Genomic DNA, 9,252 nt, shown 5'->3' with positions numbered 1-9,252 from the left:
GCCAGCATTACACAGAAGGTCAGAGCAGACTCTGATGAGGATCCTGGCTGCCTCCATACTCTATCCAGCCGTTCACCTACTGACTCCCCAGCACTGTTCTTGCAGTACATAGCCTTGTTGTTCACAGTCAGTCTGTTTCCCCACGGATGACCAGACCTGACCCTGCTTAGATTACAAAAGCTAAAGGGTTCAGAAGTGAGGAAAACAGGAAATCCAAACAGTGAAAATCTCAGCAATAACGTTTCCTAACAAAGACCTTCAGATCTCACTCTCAGCCAGCAGCTGTCTTCATGACGTCCAAAAAGGACGACGTTTAGCGTGGTGAAGACTGTCTTTCTGCCATTTATTTTTACCCTGTTTATTTTTCTATACTGTGACATTTTCCTTGTTGTTAAAATCTTGGTCATAAATGAGGGCGTTAATCCAGACCTAAGAAAACATACACAAACGCACGCACTCCATATGCTTCAATTACGTGCAATTCTCCCTTCAGAAAACCAAGCCAATACCTGTGCACCACTTAAATACCCCTTTGGGCCACAAAATGGGATTGAACACTGCAAAGCCTTTTTATTTCAAGAGAACTGAAATGAGATGACCTGTAGTTTAATTTATTGCACCACAAAGTCTGGAACTGCAAAGCAACTCAGAACATTATCCTGCGTGAGCAAAAGCTGAAGAGTGAGGAAAGCTTAGTTTTGAAGAAAAATATCATATTTTTACTTTACTGTTCCCGCATTTTAAACCTTATCCAAATTTCCTGACCTAATGTCATATACATGCAAATCACAAGTTTGGCTGTGATATTTGTGTGAGCTCTGTGGGCCAAATCTGTGGGTGGCATAAACTGGTGTAGCTCCTATGCCATTGGGTCATAAGCGAAGACCTTGTCCTCGGTCTTTACAGAAAGTATTATGGGAGTTTAAGGAGGTTGAAGAGACGTTTTAGGTCTGGTTGTTTTGCATTCAAATTTTAAATTTCATCCTCTTTTTCAGGTGAATTTTGACTTTTCTCCCTGGCAGTACAGGCAGGGCAGGTTTTTGCCATTACACTGCCATCTAGTGATGCGAGTTTGCAAGGCAAAGCAGCTGGCAAAAGATGGCTGACCAACAGCAAGTGCCTGAGTCAAGCTCTGCAAGGAGGGTCCAGAGTTAAATTAAATTCAATTAAACAAAAAGAATTGCAAAAGGCATAGCCAGTGGTGGCCCTCAGCCATTTGCTGGAAAGATAAGCATTGTGGTACATAAGATAACAAAACGCTTACAATAGGAAGGGTTGCATAGGAGCTCATCCATTATCCAGCTGTTATCCATGGTAGGGGACATTCAGGACATGCAAGTTTGCAACTACAAGTCTCGAAGTCCAGCTGCTTAGCTGATACAAGCTGCTATTGCTGTACCAATTTATAACTGCCAAGCTTACGTTCAAGCAAAGCCTGCAAGGAAGTTTTTCACAAGAACGACACTTGCAAGCACTTCAATTCCTTTGGCTATGTTTCTTCCAGCTTTACTGGATACGTTCCTCAGTATAGCTGCCTCCTGCATTCAGCTCAGCCGTATCAGACCATCTGGGCCAAATTTGTTCTCTTTGTAACTGATGTCAGTGGTTTCCACCATGGACCATTTTGGTAGTCTCTACCCATGGCCATTACTATGGTCCATCAGCACCCAAAAAGGATTTACTAAGCAAGCACATCATACTGCTTACAGAAGACCCTCCTTAAAATCCCCATGCTCAAGGACTGGTCAGCAGAGTTGAGGCTAAACATATGAACCTGAAACAAACTGACCTTTATGAGTTAAAATCCCAGTCCTAATGTTTTACTCATCTTGAGGATATTTGTCCTCAGTGGTATGTGTGTCAGAGGGCGTGAAAGTGAGAGTGTCTTGAGGTTAACAATTGTTCATACTCATAGTGGATGAATCATATGATAACACCACAGCAACATCCTGTATAATTGTCGGGAGCCTCTATTTCTGGCAGTGTGTCCCTAGCCTGTCTCATGAGTAAATGTTATTTGTGCTTTACTATATAAAACCAAAACCAAACAAAATTATACAAAGGGACACTATTCTGCAGGCACTAGCCAAAATCACAAGTGCCTAATTGAGCCTTCAGCTACCCACTTCAATGACAAATTGTGTGATGAAGTTAACAGGGCTGAGATGGATATCTCTCTTCTTTATCCGATTAGCACATGAGCAACTCTCCACATGTGAGCAACAATATTTGTGTTTCCTTAGCCACAATTGAACTCAGTGGGACTATCACATACGTAAAGATCTGGGACATCGCTTGTGGGGCAGTGGGTGCTAAGGGAACAAGCATTGTGTTGCAGGTCAGAAGATTTATGTTTTCCTTCTGGATGACTACAAGCAAGTCACTCCCCTTTTCTCCCTCCCTTTTGTCTGTTCAGACCTACAGCCCGCAGGCTTCACTGCTCTTTGAGCAACAGAGCTGCTCCAAGAGGACACCCAACTTGTTTCACCAACCTAAACAGACATACCAGCGGAAAGGAAAGCACAACACGGCAGGCAATGCCAGGGCATCACAGCAAGTCACAGATCCAGAGCAAACTCCCTGGGATGCAGTAAAAATACCAAGCATCTGTACCACCCCTATCACACAAAGGCACGAGTCCAGCCTGGATCCCCCGAGTTTCAAACACACATCGCTGTGCCCTAAACACTCCGGTTGCCTGTGGCTGTGGCACCAGGGGCTACGCAGATATCGTTCTTGGCCCCTTCGGGCTGTGTATATGGCTGCCGTCACGGGTTCCTCCGCTGGGAAATGTTTGCTGTAGGCACTCTTGTAATAGACACGCTTAGGGCAGAGGCCAGCTCTTGTTTGCGTTCGTAAGGTGATGGCAGGATTTTGGCCCGTGGTTTGCGACTCCGGTTCCGAAGCACTAACGAAACACAACGCACTGGCAAACATAGCCAACGTTTTATCCGTAATCACAGAAGCTTCAAGGGAACTGTGGTTGAAAAAACCCTGGGAAAAACCGGGCGAATGTACAACCACCTTTTTGTGTGGAATAAAACTAGGAAAAACCTTCAAATCGTGTAAAACTATCAATTCGAAAATTTCAGAACAAATGTTTTATAGCTCATTAGACATAACTTTTTGCTTTGACATTTACTAGCTTTACCATTATATTTTCATGTATTAAAGAAAAATTCAGTATCAACATGGAATCTTTTAATCCATCTATAGTGAGTACATATTATATTTTTTCCAAATAGTAAATATTTCGATGAAATGGTAAATTCTGTTCAAACGTATTTTTTTCTGAAGGAGGAGAGGGACAGGTAGAGGAAAAGCTTCCTGCAGAGAATTTAAAAGTATGGGCCTGTTTCTGAAAATAGTTAAATTTGAAATTCTTTGCAAGAATTATCTTCCATTTAGCTCTAAAAATAACATACTTCTAAAGTGCCACCCGAGTTCACTAAATGATTACCATTATTATTTTTTCATTTTCAATGGAAATGCTTACTTTCAGTGTTTTAACCACTTCTTGTAGTAGAAATTTACAGGATATTCACACTAATATGAACGAGATTTTTAAAACAATCTAGGGGATCAGCCACACATTTTCCATTAAAACTAAAGTACCCTTGACTGCTTTACATTCTCATGAGATTAATTTTAAGAAAGTCTATTTAGAATTAACGTAGAAGTGGGCCAATATTAAAGTGTGGGATCTGAAACCCTTTTCACCGCGGTGGAAGCAGACAGGAATTTCTCCATGTGCAGCACCCAAAAGGCATTGCTCTGGATCATGAAGAGGCTTTAAATTATTTAATTCTGTGTCCAAACCCCCCCACCCCCCCAAAAAAAAAAACCAACTTCAACACCAAGCAAAGTAAAATCAAACAAGCAAATGAGAACATCAGCAACAGAAAACAGAAACACTTTATGAGGTCATGTTTACTATTTTGGCTTCAAATCTTTGGATCATTTGCTCACATTTTGCTGCTTTCAAATCCCAAGCCTTAATCTGAACGTAGGTCTAACACAAACCCAGATTCAGACACTGCCTCCCTGGGCCAAGGGTTTCAGCAAACCCCTTGCTGCAGGGCCGTCGGCCGGAGCATTCCGTGCTACAAAGTAAGAAAAAAATCCCGTCAAATTCAAAAAATATCTTCACTGCTGCCTCCTCATTTCCTGGCTGCAGCCGAGACCGGAAATAGCTACATTTCCTGAGCAAGGCTGTTCTCCAGGGAACGTCAGCCCGTCTGCAGCAAGCAGCGACTGGATGCTAGGGCTGGACTAAGGCGCCTCAGTGGATTTTAAATCTGAGCTGGAATACCAGCACTGCAACATTCAGGCTTAGCAAGGGACACCTAGGCAGAAAAGGCGATGGGGGAGGGAGGGAAAGTGGGAGGAGACGCAAGCAGCAAAACAAGAAGGGAATATAAAAATGTGTTTAAGGGAAGAAAAAAAAAAAAAAAGAAAGAAAGAAAGAAGTAAGAGAGTAAGACAGAGGAGAGCATTATAAACATCCAGGGTCTGTGTTCGGTGAAATCAGATGTAACTCCATAGCCCCCCGCATTTTAAAGGAGAGTCTCCTTAGTCTGTGTTCTGTATATAGGGTATCTATTTGGTCCTGATTACTTTGAAGGGGTTATTTCCCTGTAAAGCACAGTCACGTTCAACATGAAAAGCAATTTATAAAGACAACATGAAGGCTTGGTTTTAGCAGAGTGGGAAGAGATTTAATAGCCCAGAGGGAGGGGGGAAAAGATGGATGAACACAGGCTACTTCTGAGAAACTCTGCAAATAGGTGGAGCAATTCACGATCCAATAAACCCCACAGCGAAAGCCTTATCTTTCCTTCCCGCACTGGAAATGCATTCTTCCTTAGCCCTTCTTAGCAAGTCTCTAACTACCCAGAGAGGTGTAAAGTCCCGAAGAGTCCATATACCTTTCAGGTAGCCATCTTAGATTGCTTGTCAGTAGAGAAGCTGAACAGTATTTCAGAGTTTTTACCACATCATCTTTGCATATGTCTGTGGGAAAAGAGTGCTCATGGTTACAGAGGCTGAGAGACAGCTTGAGTCGTGTTCACCTTTTGGCTGTAACCATCTAAAAGCTGTGTTTCACAGAATCACAGAACGGTAGGGGTTTCAATTCTCATCTAATTGTTTAGGTGCTTTATGCCACAAATAAAGAGATACAGGCACCTGTGGGGGTAAATCAACCAACCCTATCACGGAGGGAAATGATAACACATTACCAGTGATTCCCCTGAGTTGTAGCTTGGTCTAAACAGCTGGATTTTAGATGAATGAACTTAGCCAAGAGAAATCTCACTCACAGAGGCAGTTTAAGGAAAATTAAAAAAAAAAAAAACAAAAAAAACTCCCTAACCTGCTCCCACTATAATTAAATAATAATCTCAAAAAATGGCCATCAGTAACCTAAGGTCACACACTGAGTTTGCAGCTGTGAACCACGAATTCCTCAGAGCCAGTCTACTAAGAAGCAGGCTTGGACTTGACCTCTGCATCATCCTATGAAGAGGATGTCAGTTGATAAAACTGTGCTCAGTTTAATTGCTCAAAATATCACCTCAATCTGACCAATATATAGCCCAATCAATCTGCTGAGGCTTCACAATTTTTAACCACAAAACATCTTTGCTTTGGTAATTATCAATCACCCTTATGCAGAAAGGTTCCTCCAATTTTTTTAACTGCTCAATCCTTTGAGAGACAGATGAATTTTAATGATTTAGATTATTAACCTAAAGGTTGATCCAGACTGGGAGGAACAGAATAATTTGTTTAATCATTATTATTATTTATAATTATTTAACATAGGGGAGAAAAATATCACCTTAAATGTCATCATGATGCTTTTTAATTGCCTCAGATGAAATTCAAAATAATCATTGCTCTGTAAATGTATACAGATCTAATTTTAAATACCCTAAGATGCTGGATATTTATCTGGAAAATGCAAAGAATGCATATTCATTACTGTATAGGGAGTTGCAAAGACAGAAAAGAATTGATCAACCATTTATTGAAAATTAATTATTTTCCCAATTCACAACTGGGCTGTAATTTGACGTGAGGGAGAAAAATAAGCTGAGCCAGGTAATTTTTCATGTTCATTCATTCCAGGACTTTAGTATGTGTCCTTTATGAAGTAGTATGTTTTACGGATGCATAAGAACATATTTTTTGTGTGGTTCTAGTTTGTAATACATATGTTGTGGAGTTTTCTGCATGTAGAAGGGTCACATTGAGGGATTCCCCATTCAGTACATGAGACTCAATAGTTTCAAAGGATTTTTTTGTTGTTGGTGGCGTGGTGTGGTTTGGTTTGGTTTGCAGGGTTTTTGGTACTTCAGGGAGATGCACGTGAATGCAAAATGCAGGTTTGGGGATGAAGGACAACTCTGTGTAGGGCCAGCACCTCAAGGGAATGACTAGCATAAAAATGGGATATGGGAAAGGCAGGTATGGGACTACCTGGGGAGGTTCCGGACCCATGCTTGTACAAACACACCACATTTTCAGGACGATCCAGCCACTGTGAGTTACTACCAAATTTAAGTGAAATGGAAAGTGTTTGTTTGGGGTTTTTTCCACATTGGAAAGACAGTCTGTTGTAAAAAAGCCCCAGAAAACAAACACAAAGAATTAAGCAATCCTCTTTTCATGTTTTAAGATAATGGCAAGTTTAGAGCATAAAGACAGTCATGCCAGTAATTCTGGCTCCAGCGCTGAGCTGATGCTTTGGGAGAGAATACAGTTTACATTGCATCAGCTCCGGATGCAGGACCATGAAACTGAACTGATTTTGAAATGCTGAGCTAGTAACACAAATAATAGTTTGTAGGGAGTTAGAAAAGAATAGCCATTCTTAAATGGGGGCAACGCTGAAGTTTCAGTACTAAGGAACATTAGGCCACACCAGACGGACAGGGGGAAGTTCTTCCTGGTTCAGAGAAACAACTTCATTCCCTCATCAAAATTCTCATTTAAAACCAAACTCCAGCACATTAGTAGTCACAGTCAGCGTCTGATTCACTGGCCCTTTGGGCCACTCGTAAAGCCACCCATCAAATCTCTCTGCAGCGTGAGGTGGAACAGCCCACGAGCCCAGGGGTGCCAGGCTACAGCAGCACAGGCAAGGAAGAACTCAGACCATCAAGCAGGGTTCATCAACGACTGCTTCAACAACAGCCTTGCCACCAGGCTCCACAGGCAGAAACATCACTGCTATCTCCCAGCCCACCCTATTCATTCCTGCAGTTGGCGAGAGTCTGGGATCGGTTTGTAACTCGGTTCTCCTGCAGCAAGAGTCGCCAATGCCACACCGTGGCACCTAACACCACCGTACCCACTGGCTGTAAGGATGCACTTGACGACAGCATCTCTGCACTTGAAAGAATAGCCTTCTTTCCGACAGGAAACCTTCTACAGTAAATAACAAACAAGTAGACAGAAACAGAAAGAAAGACATATCAATTTTCCTGGTAAATTAGTGAAGTATTCAATAGGCCAGTGCCAGGTGAGAGGGTAATGGACTTCACTACAGAAAAGCTCCTGGTTTTGCAGGAGTTCCAGCAGGTACCCTACATTTTGCCCTGGTCTGCCTTATTCATGCTTCATTTTCCAAAGCCTTTTGTTTTCTAAGCTGAGTTAGATCAAGGCCTCCCCGTTTCCCACCACATACATGTCTCCATGCCCCTGCTGCTGCTATCAGAGCTGGGGCACAGGCACTCGGAGTGCCTCGTCTCGGGGAAACATTTGCATTTTCATTGGCACAGGTACAGCATTCAGAATTCTTTCAGGCCAGGCCAATTAAAACAAGCTGAAAACTGCTGAGTGAAGCAGTTTCAGCAAGGATCTGCTTACATTCCCCCTCTGAAAAAAGCAGGGGGCCCACTTTCTGTAACTCTCTCCCTCTCAGCACAGCGAGGGTTTTGCTTTTTTTTCCCTTTTTTCTTTTTTTTCTTTTCTTTTTAAGGTGGAATAACTTGTGCCCTTTACACAGTGGCTCTAAGAGATGGATGGCAGAACTTGGGAATGTGGCTTCATTTTAAAACCAGAGCTCAGTCTCTAATACCAAATCGAGGCATGGGAAAAAAGAAGAAAAAAAAAAAAAAAGAAAAGAAAAAAACACCAACCCAAAACCCGGTAACTCTCCACAGATTAACGCACTTACCTCCTTCACAAACCTTGCTTGGTATTTTCTTAAAAAGGAATAGAGCCACATAATTAGCAATCAGTTGAAGCCTAAGGCTTTTCTACCACCACAGAGACTATTCAATGCCTACTGGCTCTACTAACACACTCTTATTACTCTTGGGTTTCTTTTTGGACAGCCTCTTTCAAACCTCAGATGTGTTGTAAATGCATACTGACAGGTTAAAAGATACCATTTTTATACCCCTGAGCAAACAAAGAAATCCCATTCTACTAGTGCTGCTTTATTTTATATGGATAATCCTCGAGTGCTAGAACAAGGCACAAGGTTCTAGGAAGGATGAACCATCTCAGAGAGGACTCAGGAAGGAAGGACATGATAAGGGTCAGGTTTCTGCACACACCCCTTTATCCTAGGAGGCTGGCAAAAAACTGCCCATGGCAGCGGCCTTACCATAGCCCAGCTCTGCTAATTACAGTGGCCACTCTTCCAAACACTCGCATGCCAGGACCCAATGTCAAACAAAAACTACCACAGAGAAAACACCTGCAAATGCCCTTGCGTCAATCTGGGAAAAAACAGGCTAATCCAGCAGAACGAACCGCAGCACATGGATTTGCGTTTGTTTTCATCTCTGAGAACGAGGCTGTGTCAGCCTTAGACTTGGGCTGACTTGGTTTGAAACATGTATTGCATGCAAAATTTGGATCCATTTAGAGCTGATCTGGATTTCAAACGAAATCCACAGGACCCAGAGGAATCTGAATCAAAATTTCTTTCTACCCGCTTCCACTTAAAATGATCCCACCTTGATAAATAAGCACCGGGTTTATACAGCAACCTACACAATACAGTTCCCATCAATGCCTGTGCACCCAGGAGTTGCTACAGTACAACTAGAAACTAAATCATAATGCAACACTGACACATAAACTGCTCACCTAACCATCACAGCATTACTAATATGTTAATAAGAGAAGCATAGAAGAAACAAAACAGGTGACAGCTGGAGTAAACAGTGAAAGATTTCAGACAACAGAAATACCAGATTTCTTAGATAATCCTGGGAGAAGACAATTCTCTTC

General features: G+C 42.2%; 2 long non-coding RNA genes across 2 annotated transcripts in view; both read right to left on the bottom strand.

Annotated features, from left to right (window-relative positions):
- Positions 1–9,252, bottom strand: part of LOC135316692 (uncharacterized) — a 93,782-nt gene that overhangs the window by 65,297 nt on the left and 19,233 nt on the right. The window lies entirely within an intron of this gene.
- On the bottom strand, positions 3,899–5,061 carry LOC135316662 (uncharacterized). The gene is made up of 2 exons (XR_010375899.1): positions 4,929–5,061; positions 3,899–4,103 (listed from the first exon to the last, which is right to left on the bottom strand). It is a non-coding gene; the product is annotated as an uncharacterized LOC135316662 (long non-coding RNA).

Source organism: Phalacrocorax carbo, chromosome 21, assembly GCF_963921805.1.
Source record: "Phalacrocorax carbo chromosome 21, bPhaCar2.1, whole genome shotgun sequence".
NCBI lineage: Eukaryota > Metazoa > Chordata > Aves > Suliformes > Phalacrocoracidae > Phalacrocorax > Phalacrocorax carbo.
This window is presented reverse-complemented; position numbering and strand designations above follow the sequence as displayed.